The following is a 22500-nucleotide window of genomic DNA, read 5'->3' on the forward strand; positions in this document are numbered from 1 at the left end:
AAAAAAAAAAGAAAAATAGATCTTCGATTGATCGTTGGAACAATCAGGATCGTAATGATTTATTTTCGATTATCTAAACGTATAAAGATTTAATCTCCCTTTTCCACTTCATTTGTAATGATTTATTTTCGATTATCTAACCGTATAAAAATTTAATCTCCCTTTTCCACTTCATTCTTTTCAAAGTAAGAACGATTAATAGGATATTTTAAATATAATAGAATAGCGTTGCTACGTAGATCGAAGTAATCAGCATTGTCCAGATGCATAAAGGAAAGAATGGTGGGGATAGAAGGGGACTTTCGTTTTTGCAAAAGACGTACACGTTTAATCGCTTTCGTTAAAGTAGCAACTAGTCTGGTTTTACTCGATTGCGTTAGTTCATTACAATAGACAAAAAAAGAAAGAAAAAAAGAAAGATAGAAAGAAAGAAAGAAAGAAAGGATAAGAAGGTAAAGGGGGAAACAAAACCAATGGCGTTGCCTCGCGACAAATTGCTTTATGGCATCGGTCGTCGGCGTCGATTGGCGTGCCGTAAATTTCCATGTCGTAAAGTCACGTTATTTAGGGCCCCAATTAATTTCAGCTCCGGTAAAACGAGTCCTGTAGAGAATTTTCCGAAGGACGGCCCGAGGCACATATTTACCTATATCCTATCCTCTTGATCTTCTCTGTCTTTTTCTTTCTCTCTCTTTAAAGCTATCTATTTATATACATATACATATACATATATATATATATATATATATATATATATATATAAGGAATTTGTTTCGCTCATCAAGTTATTGTTGTAAATGTAGAGAACAAGATCATTCGTTGTAACACTATCTCGCAAATTTGTCAATCCATGCATATGTCTAACCACGTATGTAAGTACTTACTTACTTACTTACTTACTTACTTATTTACTTATTTACTTATTCTTGAGTTTGCATCGTTGGCGTATAACGAAATCTGAAGGATATTTTTTCTTTCTTTCTCATTTTATTTATCCTTTTTTTTACGATTAACAACGAGATCCTTAATAACGTGCCAATCATCTTGCCAATCATTTCTCTCCTTTTTTCGATTTACTTTTTTCCTTGCCAATTCTTCTTTCCAATCTTTCTTTTTTTCCAATCTTCTTCTTCTTCCTCTTTATCTTCAATTCGACAAAAATTTCTTGTCGGAACGTACGTATTTGTTTACATCTTATTGAAACTTAATTATCCCTTTCTCTCTCTTTCTCTTTCTCGTACAAACATATACATACGATTATATAGTAACATTTAAACGAACACACAGTGAACTTAACGTTACTCGCTAAGAGGGTACGTATTTGTAAGTGGTTCCCCAAAAAGTCGGACTACGAGACAGCTGATATGTACGAGTGGAAGAGAAGGGGTGGGGAGAGGAAAGAAGGGAAAAAGAAGAGGGAGAGATGAGTTCAACAGAGTGAGAGAGGAATAAGGGGAGGGTCAAGAGAAGCGCATGAGCCAGGGGTTGTCATTAACTGGGAGCTCTCGAGAGAGATAACCACTACCTGCCACTACGCCGGCTCTCATTTCCCTCTCTCTCTCTCTCTCTCTCTCTCTCTCTCTCTCTCTCTTTCTTTTTCTTTCTCTCTCTATCCTTCTTTCTGTTCGCAAGGCACTCGCCCTCGACTCGTTACAAAAAGCACGTGAGCTGCTCGCCGCTCCTGGCTATTTATTCCCGAATGGTGCATATCACTTTTCGTAATGAGCATCGCGAAATTAAAAGTATACCCTACGGCGCCGAATCCAGCACGCATGCGAACCCTATCTCTCCCTTTCTCCCTTTCTATCCATCTCTCTCACTTTCTCATTCTCTCTTTCTCTCTCTTTCTCTCTGTTTCTATCTTACTTTCATTCTGTCTCTGTCTCTCTCTCTCTCTCTTTCACTCACTCTCCTTATTTTCAGATCAATCCTACTACAATCACTAGAGATATTACCACAGGTGAGCTTACTCACCCACGCGATTATGATACCGTCCTTCTCTTAATTTTCTTTTTTTTCTTTTCTTTTCATTTATAAAAAGCCTAACGTGAAACGAAGTTAAGAAAAGGTTGCTCAGAAAAGGGAGCGTCGTTATTTAAATGCGTCGTTATTAAATATGGCTAGACACTCGAATGGAAAATAAAGAAGTAATAATATTTCGCGATTGATTTCTTTTTTCTTTTTTTTTTTTTTTTATTATCTGTGTCGGTCGGACATACGTGTGTATGTATATAAATTGAGTGGTAATAAGCAAGCACACTATGTTTTTCCACGACACGTCGACGTTAGTTATCGTTTGTGTATTTTAATTCCATCTAAGTCTTAAACAGATTAAGATGGAAGGCGAAATATGTAAATTAATTTTTTATTAATAATAATACATAAAGTGGTTAATAGTAATAATAATAATAATAATAATAATAATAATAATAATGAACGCTATTGGACGTTTCGACGTAATCGAAATAAAAATTGTTTATCTCCGGATGATGTCACTCAATTAGAATAAAAATCAACTTCGCAGACTCGCCTTGCACTAATCGATTCGAAGTATATCATTTTATCGGTCATTGATAATATAATAATAATAATAACAATAAAAATAATAATATACTTAGGACGTATGAATATATATTTTTTTTAATTTTGTAAAAACGTCGTGCGTTTCAACAAAAAAGTTTAGAAATATTCCTCCCCCCACCACCACACAACACTCCTCCTTCTTTCTCTCCCCCTCCCCTCTCTTTTTTCATCCCTCTCTCCCTTTATCTCTACCTACCACTCATTATAAAATTCTTCGAAATCAAAATATTCTCACGGTGCAGTTGATTTTATTAAAAGTTTGACAGCGGTGGGATTCGAACCCACGCCCTTTCGGACTGGTGCCTAAAACCAGCGCCTTAGACCGCTCGGCCACGCTGCCTCTTGTTTAGAGATTGATTAGAACAACTTATGAAGATGTTTTATTGAAATTATAAAGAGAAAAGCAAAGAAAGAAAAGAGAGAAAAGAAGATCTTTATAAAAGTAATTCACTGATGAGATAAAACAAATGTCACGGATAAGATGATTTCTAATGTCGATCGAAGTACATCAACATCGAAGAGTAATAAATTACGTTTTATCGTGATTGCTCTTACAAAAGTCAAAGTTCATTCTTGAATGATGTAGTCTAAGAAGATCCTATGTTTTTCTTCCGCAATTAACATTTCGATCGTGATCATTAAGACGTTCTTTTTTTTCTTCTTCTTCTTCTTCTCTCTTTAATTTTTTCTTCTTCATTATTATTATTATTTTACTTTTTTTTTTTATATTTTTTTACGTTTCTTCCACTTACGTATACATAGAATTTCTAATAATATATATATATATATATATATATAATATTTTGTTATACTTTGATATTATATATTTTGATATTGACATATATGTATATTCTTCATATAAATAAAATATATTAATATATTATAATTTGACAATAAAGATGGCTGCGATGCAGGAATTGAATTTTCATGTGGTTAATTGAACCGAAACACGCAATATATATGTATCCCTTTCTCGTACAGGTGTTTCCATGAACTACAAAATATCTTCAAAACCGGTAGAAGCAAGTACTTATTACATTCTTGCATCTTTCTCCGTTCAAAATATTTTTTTCTTTTTCAATTTAATCACTTATACTTCGAAATATTTACTCGATTTAAAATAGTAAATTTTTTCCATCAGATACATACATACATATCTATCTACACACACGCACACACACACACACACACGCGCACACATATGTATAAGAGTGAATAGACATATTTATAATAACGCTAGCTGCGAATTTAATTTACATAATTAATGAATGATGTAATATATACATATTTATATACATGTGTGTGTGTGTGTGTGTGTGCATATCAGACGATAGAAATAAAACCGGATCATAGCCTTTATGCTACAAGAGTCAGGCCTGTCCTGACGTTTAATTAAAGATCGTGGAAAATAATCGAGCAACTTATTGGGACACGTGCGCTTAGAGAATTTGATATCTTATGATAAAGAAAAAAAATAAAAATGAAAAAAAGAAGGAAGGAAAAGGTATGAAAAAAGAACGGAAAATTGAGAAAAAATAAATTAAAAAAAAAAGAAGACAGAAAACAGTAAAAGAAGAAAGAAATAAACGATCGCTTTACTACGTTTTACGAGAATATTAACGAATATTTTACATAGGTATCTAGATACGTAAATAAATACTTATATACATATATGCATAGATGCATAGATACATATACGTGCATAAATATCTATTTTTTTTATTTTTTTTTTTTTCGAATCTCAATAACATTCAATTTATTACGTATAAACAAATGTAAATACTATGTTAAACGAATCAACGATGAGATCGAGATCGAGATCGAGATCGAGATCGAGATTGAGGTCGATTCTATCATTCTTCCTAACATCGACACGATCTTTATTTTAACGAAACGATATCCTAACGAAAAGATTAGTCGAATCCGTAAATTTTAATCGTGGAATCTCGTTTCTAATTATTACCAATGCTAATCTAAATAACTTCTTCTAAACAAAAAGGACGACTTACTACTCGTGTAGGACGTGGCAACCAATGAGAGAAAGATTCGTAGCAATTCACACGTGCTTGTGTATGCGAACTATCCTCGTTAAACGCATTAGTTTATGAAGTCGTTATCAGAGAGATAGATAGATAGAGAGAGAGAGAGAGAGAGAGAGAGAGAGAGAGAGAGAGAGAGAGAGAGAGAGAGAGAGAGAGAGAGAGAGAGAGAACCTTATCGAATCTTTAATCTCGACTATGGTAGAACGAATAAAGTGGGTGGATGGTTCTCGATTTTTTATCTCTTTCTCTTTCTACTCATTTCTATGCATTTCATATCTCTTTCTCTCTTCCTCTCTCTTTCTTTCTTTCTCTCTCTCTCTCTCTCTCTCTCTCTCTCTCTCTCTCTCTCTCTCTCTAGTTAATCCTGCTAACGACGATGTTAAACATTTACTTCTATTAATAGTAAGCATATTGCAGAGCCATCATTTTACGCTCTTTTAACTCGTAAATAATTTATTTACTTTCTCTCTCTCTCTCTCTCTCTTTCTCTCTCTCTTTCTCTTTCTTCCTCTATTTTTCCCATGTCCTTTTCGCGCGCGTTTATTTTTTTCTTGTTTCTTGTTCTTTTTTCTTGTTTTTTGTTCTTTTTTCTTTAAATCCTTTCGCAGCAACGTCGAGAGAAGAAATCTTGTCTTAATCAACGTAATCTCTCATAAAATCGAGCTATTCAACGCGTATTCTACTTGCCTCTTTATCTATCCTCTATCTCTATATCTCTCTGTCTCTTTCTTTATCCTCCCCTTTCGTTGGATCATTTATCAAGTAATAATCAAATACACACATTTGTATCTACATACATATGTACGTGTATACGTAGTACATATATTGGGGTTGGTTTGTCGATAGTTATATACATACATATACATACATACATACATACATACATACATACATACATACATACATACATACATATATATATATATATATATATATATATAAGTCCTTCGTGACGCGCGTCGATTATTTTATACGAATAGAGGTAAGTACTTACTTATCTATACGAGCATAACTTCCGATACAAACCACCTATGGGATTTCTAACGATATAAATAATCCTCTGATGTTAGGCACTTCAAACCGCTGTCGCAAGTCGTCTCCTCCAATAGAGAAAGAGAAATATCGTTATACGTACTTATATATATATATATATATATATATATATATATATTTTCATTTTCGAACTGGTAGTACAGAGTAACTTAATTATTTTCTTTACGATATATCTGACAACGAACGAACACACGTATGCGTGTAAAATTTGTTTAATTTTTGTTTTTTTTTCTTTCTTTTCTTTCCTTTTTTTCTGAAAAAAAAAAATTCTTTTAAGAGAAGAACGGCCATGTTCATTATACGATCTACCTAGCGATTGATTGTAATTATTTACACGCGCGTATGTATGTAATTTTTTTCTATTTTTTTCCTTCCTTTTTCTTTAAAAAGGAAAATAAAATTTCGAACGTAAGAATAGCGATTACTCGACAATGTCTCTGACTCGACATATTCACGAATCGAAAGAGTTTGCAATAGTATAGAAGTAGAAAACGAACGAACTAACGAAAGAAAGAAAGAAAGGAAGAAACAAACAAACAAAGAAACAAACAAAAACAAAGAGAAAGAGATTAAATAGCAAAAGGATAAAATAAATAGGCTCGTACTCGTCTCTGTAAGTTTTATCGACCGGTCTTTTATCCATGAAAACGTACGGGACGTCTTCATCAAGGGTAGCTGACCAATGGCGAGGCGAGTTTATGATAGTTAAAAAAAACTACTGTCGACTCGTTTAAGCGGAGACAGGAAGAGAAGAGAGATCGATGTAACGTTGAAAGAAAGAAAGGCGAACAAAGACAGACAGAGAAAGAAAGAAAGAAAGAGAGAGAGAGAGAGAGAGAGAGAGAGAAAGAGAGAGGGAGACACACACAACATAGAAAACAGAAACAGAGACAGAGACAGAATATACATAGAGGGTAGAAAAAGAAGGGCTGATGAGAAGAGCAGAGGAAAAGAAAAGAGACAGAGAGAGAGAGAAAGACAGAGAGGACATTAAAAGGACGAAGGAGAGTAACTAAAAAAGAGTATCTTAGGAAGGAAGAAGGCAACTAAGAAGATAGGACGTGGCTGGAAAGCACTTAATGCCACCTGTATAAAGTCACGAGATCGTCCCTCTCTTATAACGCTGCAACTCCACCTCCCAAGTTACCCTACCCCAGCTTCTCTTCCTCCATTCTCTCATTCCCCCTTCTCACCCTCCCATACCTCCCATACCTCCTCCTTCTTCTCTTCGCCCAGCAGGGGAACAATTACCAGGACAAAACGTGGCCGATCTCAAAGTGGAAATCGAAGTCCTCGAAGAAGTGGCGCAGAACGCGCCAGCCAGGGCCGTTGGTCAGTACTCTTGAGGCCCGGCACGTCGTAGAAATTCTAACGAGGGACTCCGCGTAACAGTCGAGTCGTCCAGTTTTCCTCTTTATCTCTCTCTCTCTCTCTCTCTCTCTCTCTCTTTCTTTTTTCTTCTTTTTGTTTTGTTTTGTTGTCTTTTCTTTCTTCTTTATCGGTCTATCTGTCTGATTATCTCTCTTTCTCTCTCTTTCTTTTCTTTTTTTCTTTTTTTTCTTTTTTTTTTCTTCCTTCTTTATCGATCTATCTGTCTGTCTATCTCTCTTTCTCTCTCTTTTTATATATATATATATATATATATATATATGTATATATATAGTTTTCGTTTTCGCACTCTTTCTTTTTTTCTTTTTTCTTTTTTTCTTTTTTTCTTTTTTTTTTTCTTCGTCTCTGTTTTCTCTCCTCTTTTTCTTCATTTTCTCGTCGTTGTGGTCGTTGTCGTCGTCGTTACCCTTTTGCCAACCAGTTGAGTTAACGGCATTAGAAACGTGGAATTATTTTATCGACGTTTTCTCTAACGACGATCGCGAATTAAACGATTCGTGGGATTATATGGCCGACCATGAAAGAATTTTTCTACTTAAGAACGAAACGTATCCACTTACCTTGTAGATAAGTACGCACGTATGTGTGTGTGTGTGTGTGTGTTATGTGCACGCATTTGTATCTATGTACATATCTAAGTACGTACTTAAGCGAAGGCGCAAGTATTTTACGGACAACCGGAATACGATGGATCGATTGATAAAATTGTGAAGATTATGTGGTAGATAGATAAATAAATTGATAGAGTAGATATAACGATCGATTTTCTATCATTCGAATTCGAGTCTTACGGATCGGTTTGTATTATTACGATCGGGGATACTGTCGTAGGAAATATTATTGAAAAAATCTTTCCTTTTTTTCTTTTTCGATCGATCGTATCGCTAGATATTTATTTTGCACGAATTTTATACATAATTATATATATATATATATATGTGTGTGTGTGTATGATCGATTTGAGTTTTTAATATACGTTGATTATATATCTCCTTCGATCGTTATATTTTATCATTCAAATATATTTCATTCTCGATATAATTAATTTCATAGTTTTCTTTTTAATATCAATTCTAATATCGATATCCAAAGAAATATTTCTATATTTAATACCCAAATATGATTCATCCTCGATTTAATTTACTTCATATAGTTTCGATTCGATATCTATTATATCCAAAAGTATATTTCCACATTTAACATACAAATATAATTCATTGTCCATTTAATTTACTTCACAGCTATCCTTTTAATATCGATTTATATCCAAATATGTTTCCTTCTCGATTGAATTTATTTCAGAAAATTTCGATTTAATATCTGTCGTATCCAAAAATATATTTCGATATTTATTATCCAAATATGATTCATTCACGATTTCATTTACTCCATAAGATTTCGATTTAATATCTAATGAAATGAAACGAACTAGAGAGAACAATGTCTCAATATAATAGGGAAGTTCGACGAAATTCGAAGAAGTAAGAGATAAATGTACGGACGACGATGACTCTTCAGAATCTTTCTGATCGACGACGTACGACCATCAGAAAGATGAAACGTTCTTGTCGCGCGTCAATGGGAAGTCCAGGGAATCCTCGGATCGTACTCTCGATCCCTTAACGGCGACCTATAAGGGATCGGCCTCGCTGAGATGAGCGTTTACTCGATTCCACGAACTTTTCCATGTTTAGATCGAACACCTGTGCGGACTTTTATGGACGACTCTCTTCACCCGAAGCGAAAGATAGAGATAAAGAGAGAGAAGGAGAGAGAGAGAGAGATAGAGAGAGAGAGAGAGAGAGAGAGAGAGAGAGAGAGAGAGAGAGTATGTGACAAAAAGAAGAAATCGTTCAGCGAGTGTCGCCGGCAATCGTGCATTAAGTGGTCCCCCCTTTTCTAATCGGTCTCGCCGTTCTGGCATAGTCGTAACCATTGAATTTTTTCAATAAATTTATATGGAGTGTATTATTTTTATTTATTAATATAATAGATAGTAATGTATTAGATTGAAATTATTATATATTTTATTATTATTATTTTATATTTATTATTATTTTAGTATTTATTATATATATTTATATATATATATATATATATATAAATGTGTATATGTTGTTAATGTTAATATGTATATATAATATTTTTTAACAATATTAATATACTTAGCTATCTAAAAATAGTATGTAAAACATTCATATTTATTAGACATGTTAGTGCATATCTATCGAAAAGATTGATATCTAATCGAGTAATAATTAATTAACTTTCTTGATACATAATATATACATATATATACGCATACACACACTTATATCGTATAATATATATATATATATATATATATATATATATATATATATTATATACATATTTTTTTCAAATTAGCCAAAGTAAAAGATCTTCTAAGAGATAATACCGGGGAAAAAAGAAAAGAAATAAATAAAAATTTAACACCGTGGTTCAAAGTAAAACTATTCATTAATATTAAATGACCGAAACGATCGGACATAGATATGTGTAGATTAATGACTCATTCTTTGGAAAAATAATTATAATTAAACGTTTGACGTGTCTAATTGCATCGGGTAGTTACCTAAGTATTATACGCATAGATACTTATCTATCTAGTTTACCTTACACGTTTGCTAACTCCACCAAGAGTTATAAACTTCTTCGTTCTTTTGATTATAAACGAAAACTTTTTAAATTTAAAAAAAAAACAAAACAACAACAAAGAAAACGAAGTTTACGTTAACATTGAAAAAAAAAAAAAAACAAAAAATTCTCGCATAATAATCGCTTAGAGATTCGATGTTGGCCGAGTTATATCTACTCTCGAAGAAGGGCTTCAGAGTGCTCTCAGTCAATTTCGAAGAACGACGCGTTTCAGAAGTACGACCGGTTTTGTTCTCTCTCTCTCTCTCTCTCTCTCTCTTTATTTCCACTCCTCTCCTGTTTCTTTTCGAAAGAGCACCCAACCCCGTTCTCTCGCGTGGCTCGTGTCTCTCGCTCGTACTTCGACGAGTTGGCTCAGAATTCGCTAATTACCCTTGTGACTCGGCAATTAACGGCGCACGTTCGAATCCAAGTCAGGCAGGCAGGCAGGCAGGCAGGCAGGCAAGCAAGCAAGCAAGCAAGCAAGCAAACAGGCAAGCAAGCAGCCTTCCGGGAACGTGATTGGTCGATGCGAAGAAACACGGGATAGCAATCCGTCGAGAAGACGCATTCTCCTGTCTAATCCATTTAACATAAAACCAAACTCCTTCGGCTTCTATATCTTCTACTACATATATACATATCTATCATCTATCTATCTATCTATCTATCTATCTATCTATCTATCTGTCTATCTATCTATCTCTTTTATTTTCATATCTCGTTTTACTTCTACTTCTGTTTCTGTTTCTACTGTTGATGTTGCTGTTGCTGTTGATCTTGTTGATCTTGTTGTTGCTCCTCTTTCCATTTCTTTTTCTCCTTATTTTATTTCTTCTTCTTCTTCCTCTCATCATCATTCCCCTCGTCATCGTTCTTTTCTTATGCGATGGAATTCGCTCGCGACGAGTCAATTCTCTGTAAGCAACGTTCCGAACCAGGAACGAACGATCTCTCGACTCTTCCCCTCATCTCACCCCATATAGGTGGCCCGCTAAATGTTACCATCCAAAAGAAGGAATAAACGTGTTTTCACTCGTGTATTTTCAAATAAATAAAATCTATTTGTATTTTGAAAGAAATGTTTGTATTCAGATAAATAAAAAAAAAAAAAAAATCGTCTTGAAAATCAAATTGAAACAAATCGTATATTTTCAAATAAATAAAATCTATCTTTTGGCTTAGCTGAAGCCTTTTGAACTCTATCGAATTCGTAGATTTTTTCAATATTAACAATTGAAAAAGATTAATTCTTCTCGTAATTCGTAAAAACGTTCGTAAAAAAATTTGTTTACCCTCGATCATCCCTTCTCACATCTGCTCTCTCATCTCCAATTAATTATTTATGAATCTTTTCTTTTTTTTTTTTTTTATTCGTTATTTAATATTCAGAAATAAAAATTTGTTCACGGACTTTGAGAACAATTTTGTTTTTTTTTTTTTCTTTTTTTTTTTTTTTCTTCTTTTTTTAGATCCTTCTATCTCTTATATTTACGAACGAATACGGTACATATATAGATATATGTATATATATATACATGGTGAGTTAGAAATTAAATCAACTTTTAACTTCCTTGTGATTGAACTCGTCGTAATAGGATTATCGAAGATTAATTTAATTATAGTTATTTCTTTCGATTCAAAAAGATTCGCGAACTCGATTCCATCTCTCGATCGAGTAATTATCCCAAACTTTTTTTTATTATCTATTGTCAAAAAAATTATTAATTATCTATTGTGTGCTATTTATTATCTACGATTTTTTTTCTTTTTCTTATTTAATATTCAGAAGCAAAAAAGTTGACGGACCTAGCGAATGATTTTCTTTTAAATTTTTTATCTAATACTTAATAATAGGTAATATTAATATTTCTTTTTACGAACGAACGAACACACACACATACACACACACACACATATATATATATATGTATATATATATGTATGTATAACACAAGCGTATAAAATTATTTGTATTTAGGAAAAGACCAAACGATTTATAACAAAAACTCGCAATCATTTATTTTGTCATTTAACTTTTAACCGATACGCATAATTTCAAGTACGCTCGTTGCACTGACAATGTGTTAATCATCGATAAGTTAGAACGTTCTTGTATTTCATTACGTTAAAGGTACGATACGTTAACGAGCGACTAATTTTCGCTAAATTGCTTCATTAACTTCCACTCGGCCGTTTTCCGTAAATGTCCATTATGTGACGTTTCTTAGTATTTTCTCTCTCTCTCTCTCTCTCTCTCTCTCTCTTCCTTTCTTTCTTTGTTCTTTTTCTTTATCAAAATTGTCCATTATGTAAGAAAGAGAGAGAGAGAGAGAGAGAGAGAGAGAGAGAGAGAGAGACAATAATTAACAAAGCAGAAAATATGACAATGAGTCGTAGTTGCGTGTTTATGAGTTTATCAGCATAAGCATACACTTTACAATTTATTGTATTCACTTAAAAAAAGGAAAAACTATCTGTTTTTAAACATAAAATAGAGAGTATGTGTATTATAAAAAAAAGAGCCTGATAGTATGAAAATATTTTTAATAAAATAATTGTACTATTCTATTACAAACATCAATTATATATATATATATATATATATATATATATATATATATATAAAATAAAATATTTATAAATATTATCATACGCACATGCATGTAATTACTACATATGTATATACAATATTATAATGTACAATATTTAATATATCGAACGAGATCAATCCATTGGAAGTTTACATTGCTTATCTTTTAGAAAAATTCTTTATCAGACTATCGCGTTGAATTTCGTGATGACATAATTAAAGGGCGGTAAAGGAACATTAAACATATCGAAATACAAAATCTTTTGTCGAGAACGTAGTACGAAAAAAAACGAGTTTCGTGAAGATAACAGATCTAAAAGGACACTCGATTCTAATTCGAGGTATCGACCATGCCGGCCTTCCGTTTGTATTTTCGTGTTCACCATGATGCTATCCCTCTCTCTCTCTCTCTCTCTCTCTTTTTCTTTCTCTGTTCTGAACTAAAGAAGATCGTGTCGCCAGAGGATTCGACGATCGCGAGTTCCTCTTTGAACCTACCGCTACCGCCAATGAGAGGAGAGTCTTCTTTCGATGCGATTAAAGAAGAAGCGTCTTCTTGGAAGGACGCGTAACGCGTTGATACGAAAATTCGGCGAAAGACGTCCCTGGGAATGTCGACGGCGACATTTTTCTTCTTTCCTTTCGTTTCTCTTCTTCTTCTTCTTCTTCTTCTTCTTCTTCTTATTTTTGTCTTTTCTCCTCTTTTTTTTTTTGTTCACTATATACTCTTTTCCATAGATACTTAGAGATCCATACAATTAATTAATATTTTCTTCGATGAACAAAAGATCATCAAGAGAAAAAGATCGTTTAATAAATCTAACCCTTCTTTTCCTCTTTTAAAAGAAAAAAAAAAAAAAAGAAAGAAAAAATATCAACGACGTTTTCTCCTTCTCCCATATCAATTACAAGAAAAAGAAGAAAAAGAGAAGAAATATAAGAAAAAAAAAGGATCGATAATGACAAAATAAAATCTATCTAACCGTCGGTACGGTCCTTCTCCCCTTTTTTTTTTCGTCTTACCTTTCCTTTTCCTCGTAGTACGTTTCAAGCCAGTTTCATTTCCGCGTTGATATTCTCGTGAATGATCGAAAAGGATGAAATAGCTAGGTCTCGATCAGCAGAAGGCAATAATTTGGCTTAATTGGATCTGGCAGGAGCCGACACGAGCCGCATCCACCGAGTCTTCGACGGTGGCGGTCGCATCGAAAAAAGACGCCATTCGTCGAAGAAGGATCGAAAAGGCGTCCCGCACGCACTTACGTATACTAACTTGCGAGAATGTACATATATACATATATATATATATACACACACACATAGATGTATATATGTATATATTCTCATCGGTGTGTATCACATCGACCTAGAGTGGTCCCGTGGACTCTCGGATTAATCGAGGACAAGGCAAGCACATTACCGCGCTCCTCAGATAGCCAAACCGAAACCACCATGAAACTCCAAGAAGAGACCGAGTTCTTCGGACCGTTAAAGGTGCTTTCAGAATGCGAAGAACGCGACCCATTCTGCGATAGATAGGTTACCTACGAAAGAACGGAGACATCTTTTCTCCCATCGTTCTTTATTACTACATCGTGATCTTAAAAAGAAAACAGAAAAAAAGAAAAGATGAAACAAATAAACAAACGTATAAAGAAGAGAAAAGGAAAGAAAGAAGAAGAAAGAAACCATTACAATTTTTCGCGTTAATAAGACATCATAAAAGTAATACAAAATTAATGGAACGACGAACATTTTTTTTTTATTATTCTCTCGTTAGATTTATGTATCGAATTTTAATTTCGTCGTTCTCTTAGATAATTCATTATTTCAATTTTTATTTTGATAATCGACATTTTTTTTTGTATCTATCTAAGTCTGACATTTAGTTCGTAACGATTTGTAATATTACATCGTGTTATAAAAAAAAAAAAAAAAAAAAAAGGAACGAAATGGCGGATTTTGACTTATCTACAAGAATTTATATATTAATTATTTCTCTTTGAATTCTTTCTTTCGTCCAATACAAATTCACATTTGTATTGTAATACTTTTCATACGAAATGAATATATTCGTCCGAAGAAACTTTACTTTGATACGATAAAAGTAATAGGAATCGCACATTATCGTTATCTCGTTCGATTTATAAATATTCTTCTTTATCTTTCTTTATTTTTCTAACATCGTCGTAATTAATTAATTCGAACGATTTCAATCTTAATTATAATAAACGAACCTTCCTACGTATCTATGATACCTATCCATCCAATTATAAACACTTAACTTAAATTTATTTATTCCGAATAAATCCGACGAAATTATACAAATTACACGAATCAATGAAATAATCATATCATTTATAAAAATATTCTTTAACGTTAATATAATGTATAGTAGATTTGAAATCGTCTGAAAGCACCTTTATTATTCGGCTCTTGGTATATTTGTGAGCGTTCACGCGTGTCCCTTCTTACGATCGAAAGAAAGAGAGAAAAGGGAGGCAATAAAACAGAGACAGAGAAAGAGAAACAGAAAGGGAAAGGGAAAGGGAAAGAGAGAAAATAAATTGGTGGTACCATCGCCAAATCTGTGACGGGTTAATCCTCCCTGCTTCCTGGAAGCAACAGAGAAGAAGTTGCCCGCGGGAGTCGATGAAAGAAAGGGAACTTCGAATGAAGGAGAGTTAAAAAAAAAAAAAAGAAAGAAAGGGAAAAGAGAAACGAAATTGGAATCGGATTGTTCGTTTCTGTGAATCTCCTTTGAAATTACTCGACGTCACCTAATAGTAAAATAAAAGTCACGACGTTTCACTCAAATGATTATTTACGACTGTAATCGACGTATCGAGCAGCACGAAATTTTCATTGATGCTATGTATCGCGATAATCTCGTAAATTTTTCTATTTCTTCGTGCAAATTTAAAGTTATTTCGACGCACGAAATCATCTACTCGAACGAATTCGTTGAGCTTTATATGCTGAGTTTTGTTTTCTTTTTCTTCTTTTCTTTTTATAGAGAGATAGATATACGTATTACTACATTTATATAGTTTTATGATATTTGTTTTATTAAACTAGATCAATGTTTTGTTGTTTATAAATGAAGAATTTACGATGGATATATCTACATTGAACGAAATCAAATATACATCGATGATCGAAAAATTAAAAAAAAATATATATATATATATATGTATCTATTATATAGTAATAAATATTTATTTATTCATTATTATATAATACATATACATACAAAACTCTACTTCCCTCTACAAAGAAACAACTAAATAAATTGTTTAGAAAACTTGAGGAGCGACCTTGAATAACAATAATATCCCTCTTCCTTCTCTCTTTCATCCTCTTTTTCTCTTTCTTTTAAATTCCAATCGTACATTCATCCATCGCGCCAGGTGCGAAGAGTCATCGTTTGAAAGTGCATCATGTGTCATGGGCCGCAAAAGTAAACGATGTGTAATCCATGTGTATGGCGGCGTTGTGTGCGAGGACCAAAGAGAGAAACAAATTTAAGAATAAAAAGGACAAAAAAAAGAAGAAGAAGAAACACAGAAAAGAAGAAGAAAAAGAGAAGAAAAGACGGAAAGACGTATAGAGGAGGGAGGCAAAAAAAAAAATAAAGAGAGAAAAGTCAGATATATATATATATACATATATATATATATATATCTACATATATAGATATATAGAAAAGAAAAAAAAACAGAGGGGAGAATAGAGAAAGAGAGGGAGAGAGAGAGAGAGAGAGAGAGCAAAAAAAAATAGAAAAAGAAGAGAAAAAAAAAAAGAAGAAGAAGAAGAAAGGTGGGCACGATGATCCCAAAGACAAAGGATATCCTGCGTGGTGCACTTAACAACGAACGACTCACGGCTAGCCTGACTAATTATTCTCGCTTGCCAGAGTGCGGGTGCCATAGGCAGCACGTGGGGTCACGGAGGATGTCGCCTCGATGCGCTCCGAAGCTTTTTGAAACGCGATTAAAGACTACGAAGTGTTTCTGATGGTCGAGTGAAAAGTGACAGAGAGAGAAAGAAAGATAGAGAGAGAGAGAGAGAGAGAGAGAGAGAGAGAGAAAGAGGGGGAGATATGTGCTTGATAGGGGGATCGAGGGGGGAAGGGGTGACGAGAGACTGACGAACAGGCCATGTCGCAGTAAACGACGACGATGACGACGGCGATGATCGTTATCGAGTCTCGCACTTCGCTCACTTTTATCCTTCTTCCGGTTTCCTTTTTTTTTTCTTCTTTTTTTCTTTCTCTCTTTCTCTCTCTCTCTCTCTCTTTTTTTTCTTTCTTCTCTCTCTCTCTCTCTCTCTCTCTCTGTCTCTGTCTCTCTCACTCTTTTTTCTATCCTGTTTTCTCCCTTTTTTTTCTCTTTCTCTTGTTTCTTTTTTTCTTCTTTTTTTTTTCAACATTGTCGTCCAATCTACGTCCACGATGCGGGTTCTATATACAGCTGAATTCTGTTGCTAAGTTTACACGTTAAACGAAGTATGTATGGGTATATTTATTCGTCGTTGGATGGGTAGATAGATAGGTAGGTAAGTAGGTAGGTAGATAGGGAGAGAGAGAGAGAGAGAGAGAGAGGTATGTATGTATGTATGTATGTATGTATGTATGTGCGATAGGATACACATGAAGATATGTTTGTTGTAATCTAAGCGTAAGTAAGTAAGTAAGTAAGTACTTATATCTATAACGGACTCTTGTCGTCGATCAACGAGCTAATCAACGAGCTCTATTCACCGCGATTCTTTCCAACTTTTTCTCTCTCTCTTTCTTTCTTTCTTTCTTTTTCCCTCTTTTCTTGTTATCTTCTCCCACGATGAGTATAAAACGCAATCGTCGACGTTGATATTCTTATGGATTTCTAAATAAAAGGAACACGAATAAAAAAAAAATAAATAAATAAATAAAAGAACAAAAAAAAAAAGTATATAAAAATCGATCAACGAACAGCGGAAAGGAAATATTTTTGTTTTTTTTTAAATTCCTATCCAAAGAAAAAAGATGAGAGAAAAAAAAAAAGGAAAAACAAAAAAGAGAAGGAGGAAACGAGTGCGAGAAAAAAGAACGAAGGACGCGTAGAAAAAAATGAAATTCGACGATCGGGACGAAAAGGACGAGTAGGAGGAGGAGAGGGGGTAACGATCCAAAAAAAAAGAAAGAAAAATAGAGAGAAGAGAAAAGAAAATCGTTCGTTAGAAGAACGTAGCGAAATAATGAAAGAAGCAACGGGGTTGAGTTAAAAGTAACAGCAGAGAAAAAGGATGAGCGAAAGAATGTCAAGGGTGTCCGAGGGCTTTCGAAAATTGCTCCGCGCCAATGTCTACTTGGGTCGCACTAATGGACTTTAATTGGCGCGAGCCACCACCATCACCCCTTCTTTCCACTTCAGGGCCCCTTCTGCAATTGCGATTGCACTAGGCGAATGCTCGCATACCTACACCTTTCTCTCTCTCTCTCTCTCTCTCTCTCTCTCTCTCTCTTCCTCTCTATCTCTACCTGTATCTACTGTACCTTCACATGCGTATGCGTATATGTGTGCGTGCGTATCTACCCGTAGCTACGTACTCGTTCGCGTTTGTATCTGTGTCTGTGTCTGTGTTTACTGCACAGCACCGGTCTACGAAACCGTTCACACGAGACTCAACACGGTTTCTTGAGGCTCGCTCGTGACATCGACTTAAGATAAGTACGGTTACGGAAATTGAATAATAATTGCGAGCGAGTCTCTCTCTCTCTCTCTCTCTCTTTTTCTTTCTTTCTTTTTTTTTCTTTTTTTCTTTCTCTCTTTTTGTCTTTCTGTCTCCGTCTATCTTCTCGTTCAGTTTACCTCTCATTTCACTTCTCGGTCCCACCTACGTTGCTAAGTTTTTTTTTTTTTCAACATGTACTTACCCGTGCGGTTGCTCATCGTCGGAAAAGGAAAAAGCCTAATAACTCTGTGCACGCCTTCCCTGGAATGTTTCTCCTGGGCCTTTATCCGAGCGATCTCCTTAATTAGAATTCCGTTGGAAAGGTGAAACAATGGGAGGGTGCTTAGACGCTTCAAGGTAAAGAAATGCGAGAATTCCAACCTATGACCTTCGTACGTACAAAGTGACAATTTGTTCACGTTTAACAGAGATTTCCTAAGATGTTATATTATTCTAAAGGAAAGGAATAGTAACGGGTTGTAGGGAGTGTGAAGAAGGTTAATATTCAAAGTAAAAAAATAAAAAAAAGGGATGATGATGATAATAATTAGAATGATAATAATTAGAAAAAGAAAAAAGGGAAAGAATAAACGAAAGATCTATTTATATTATATATATATATATATATATATATATATATATATATATATGTGTGTGTGTGTGTATATATAGTATATAAATATTAAATATATAGTATACGTCTAATACGTAGATGCAAAGCGGATACGATTAATGTCGCTCAGAAAATCTTTAGAGTGCATTGAACGAGTAAACTGGACAATTCGTTTGAGTCCAAGATCTATTCCAAGATATATATATATATATATAAAAGAAAAAGAAAAAGAAAAAAGAAGTATACGACCAATGTGTATACGTTTATAAAAATAAAAAATGAAAAATTAATGTCATCCTTCGAACGCAAACAAATATCGAAAGTGAACAATTCGTTCGAGTTAATAATCTAAAATATTTAATAGAGAAGAAAACGAAAATAATCGAAAGAAGAGAGAAAAAGAAAATGACTGGTGATGATAGAAATAATAATTATAAAAAAAAGAAAGAGAGAAAAAAGAAAAGGCACAGAAAGAAAGAGAGAGAGAGAGAGAGAGAGAAAGAAATTTAGATACAAAAGTGAATTCAATAATATCAGAAAACCGGTAGAAACAAAACGACCTAACTTTCTTCTCGATATCTCTCGATCGAGTTTCTCTAAAGCGCGATAGCGCGTAACACGAAGGCGTTTCGTATCTAAGATGTTATTTTCTCGATCGTCGATTCCTGTCTTTTCTTAGTGAGTCTCTCTTATTCAAAGTCTCTTATTAAGGACACGCGCTTAATAAACGATTTGAGAGAGAAAGAGAGAGTGATATATATATATATATATATATATATATATATATAGATAGAAAGATAAAGATAAAGATAAAGAGTTCGTGACTTCCTAGAAACTCGTGCTTTTCTATTCTTTTGCAAATTCATGGTTTTTCTTAAGAAACAAGTTTTTTTTTCTTTTCTTGTTCTTCGAGGATCGGGAGAGAAGGGATCGTTCGAGAAATATAGTTGCAACGAATAAATCATGTATTCGTGATTATTTTTCTTTTTTTTTCTTCATTTTTTCTTTTTCTTTTTGTTCTTCATTGAATCGTGTCAACACTGATGTATCATTCTATTCATGTAGGATACTTTGTTAATATTTAGATATATGTATAGTATGTATCTGTTTAATTATATATCAGGTAAGGAAAAACAGAGAACAAATAGAGAGAGAGAGAGAGAGAAAGAGAGAGAGAGACAGAGCAGAGAGGGAAAGAAATATATATATATATATAAAAGAGAGAAAAAAAATTCACTTTGCGTAATAAACTGGATCGAAAGTCTCTAAGATCGGGTCCCAAGTGTATCGTAGAACTATGAGAGAACTCGTTATGCGCATAGCGATTTATGGGCGCTGTTAATTAATTGTACATCGATGTATATGAAGGCGACTGTGATCTTTCGTCCGAAGTAATTAAGAGGTCGCATGTGTATATATATATATATATATATATGTGTATGTACATATATATCTGGTTGGTTAAAGATCGATCTAAAGAATGATCTACGTGTTCGTCGCGAATATGCGTCATCTTGTGATAAATATCATCTCGATATGATATTTTTATTCGTTCGACTCATCGATTCGGAGAGAAATTAAGTATAAGAGCGAGAGAGAAAGAGAGATTATGTTTCATTAGAATAAATGAGCTAATTAAAAAGAAAAGTTATAACTATAAAAGTATTCTTTAAATACAATCGATCATTCGATCGATATTGCAAAAAGAAACAAATACAAGGATAATAATAATAATAATAATAATAATAATAATAATAATAATGATCTTGAATGATCTCGAGGGACGTGCCCAATGACATTTGCGAGTTCAACGATCGATTAATTTATTTAATCGTGGTTGAACCCGATCGTTAGATTATCTTAAACGGTCCTCGTAAGTCTTGTCGATCGATCGACCGTGTGTATGTGATTAGAAGGGAGAAATAAAAGTTTATTAACGTACACACACATATGTACTTATCTATCTATTACACGAATGCATACGTAGTAGATAGGTAGGTAGATAGGTAGGTATGTAGATATAGCTTGATTAACCGGAGGGTGTATCAATGAATACTTAATTAAAACCGTAAAATCAATACGGTACAATCAATTCGTTTGAATTTCGAAATACGTTCGAAAATTATCATTCGTAATCGGATCATACTAATGAAATCTCTCTCTTTCTTTTTAATTCATTTTCTATATATTCATAAAAACGTAGATACAGTATTGACCCTTGGAAAGAAAAAAGAAGAACAAAGAAAAGAAGGGATATCCGAATTAATGGCCGAAAATCAGGGCGTTTATAGAAAGAGATAAAGAATATGAGTCGAGATCATCGGCGGTATCATGGAAGGTTAAAATTTTGGGAGTTGCTTCGTCTGGCTTCTACAACCGAAAAAAAAAGAAAAAAAGAGAGAGAGAGAGAGAGAGAGAGAGAGAGAGAGAGAGAGAGAAAAGGAAGAGAAGACTGGCTCATTTCTTGATTACACCGGTCGGTATATACGGTGTAATCAATTTCGACAATTATGCAAAACAGCGATCGCCTTTTTCGCGCCCTTCGAAGTGCATCCTGTATCGCCCAGGACCTTGTTATTAGTCTCCTTCGCGAAAGAGACGAAAAACGCGAAGGCCGTGCAATGCACTTCCGTCGTTCGATCAAAAAAATCCGTTTGGAAAGAATCTGCCGATATGTCTGCGTATTACGTTTAACGCAGTATAATACTTACGTTTGTGGGTCTGCGTGTCTGTAAGTTTCTTATGAAAAAAAAAACAGAGAGAGAGAGAGAGAGAGAGAGAAAAGGAATACGAGCACACGCTAATGTCGGCTATAAACAAAATTGTTGCAGACCTTTTGCCATAATCGATCGCTCTTTAAGAATTATTAACTTCGAGATCGAAATAATACGTTTAAGAATACGTTTTAAATATCGTACTGGTTCTGAAATACTCTCGTTAAAGAAATTATCCTCCTCGAGGAATGGAGAAAAATTCGAGGAAATGAATTTTTATGAAAACGGAATATACATACATATGTGTGTGTATATATAGATAGATCAATATATAAATGCTACTCTAATAACTACGCGTCATTAGTAATTACACGGAGTCGTTGAATAATTCATTAAATATTAAGTTACCTTAGTATTGTGCCCGATGAGTCATCAAACCAATGATAAGCAAGAACCTTTACGGAAAAAGTAACTTGTTTTGTTTCTCGGAAATGTTCGTTCGAGCAAATCGAGAACGATGAAACTTAGTTAAAAATAATGAATAATCGTGAAACTAGTGACGATGAAAATTACGAACGTTCGTTGGGCGCGTATATAAAAGTATGTTGCACGATATCGATATCGATATCGATATAAAATCGAAAGAATAAAAAAAATAACAAAAAAGACAAAAGAAAGGAAAAAGAATAAAGTAAAAAGGAATAAATTGTTTTCAATGAACAATGATACTTACTTGAGTATGAAATACTTGATATGATATACTTATCATTTTTCAGAAATCAAAATTTCTTAATTTTAACGATAGTTATGAAGTAACGAAAAATCATTACGATAAGTAATAATTTTTTTCGATCAACGTCGATGATCTATTTTTTTTTTTATCTTCTTTTTTCTTTTCTTTTTCTTCTCATACGCATAGAAAAAAATCTGATGATGAATGTGGATAATCGACAGACATATTTGTTAAGAAGAAACAAAAAAAAAAAAAATAAAGAAAAAGAAAAGGAAAAAGAAAAAGAGAAAAAAAGAGCAGTGCAGATTACTTACGTAAAACTCTAATCGAATATCAGAAATACCGAGTTAGTTACTTTGTATGGTTTATCATTCGTTAATATGGCTCATTAATAATATCGGAGAATA

General features: G+C 33.6%; 1 protein-coding gene and 1 non-coding gene across 2 annotated transcripts in view; one reads left to right on the forward strand and one right to left on the reverse strand.

Annotated features, from left to right (window-relative positions):
- LOC122630142 (homeobox protein aristaless-like) overlaps nt 1-22500 on the forward strand; it is an 83711-nt gene that overhangs the window by 20577 nt on the left and 40634 nt on the right. The window lies entirely within an intron of this gene.
- On the reverse strand, nt 2844-2923 carry Trnal-uag. The gene has a single exon. It is a non-coding gene; the product is annotated as a tRNA-Leu (tRNA).

The sequence above is a fragment of the Vespula pensylvanica genome, chromosome 6 (genome assembly GCF_014466175.1).
Source record: "Vespula pensylvanica isolate Volc-1 chromosome 6, ASM1446617v1, whole genome shotgun sequence".
Taxonomy (NCBI): domain Eukaryota; kingdom Metazoa; phylum Arthropoda; class Insecta; order Hymenoptera; family Vespidae; genus Vespula; species Vespula pensylvanica.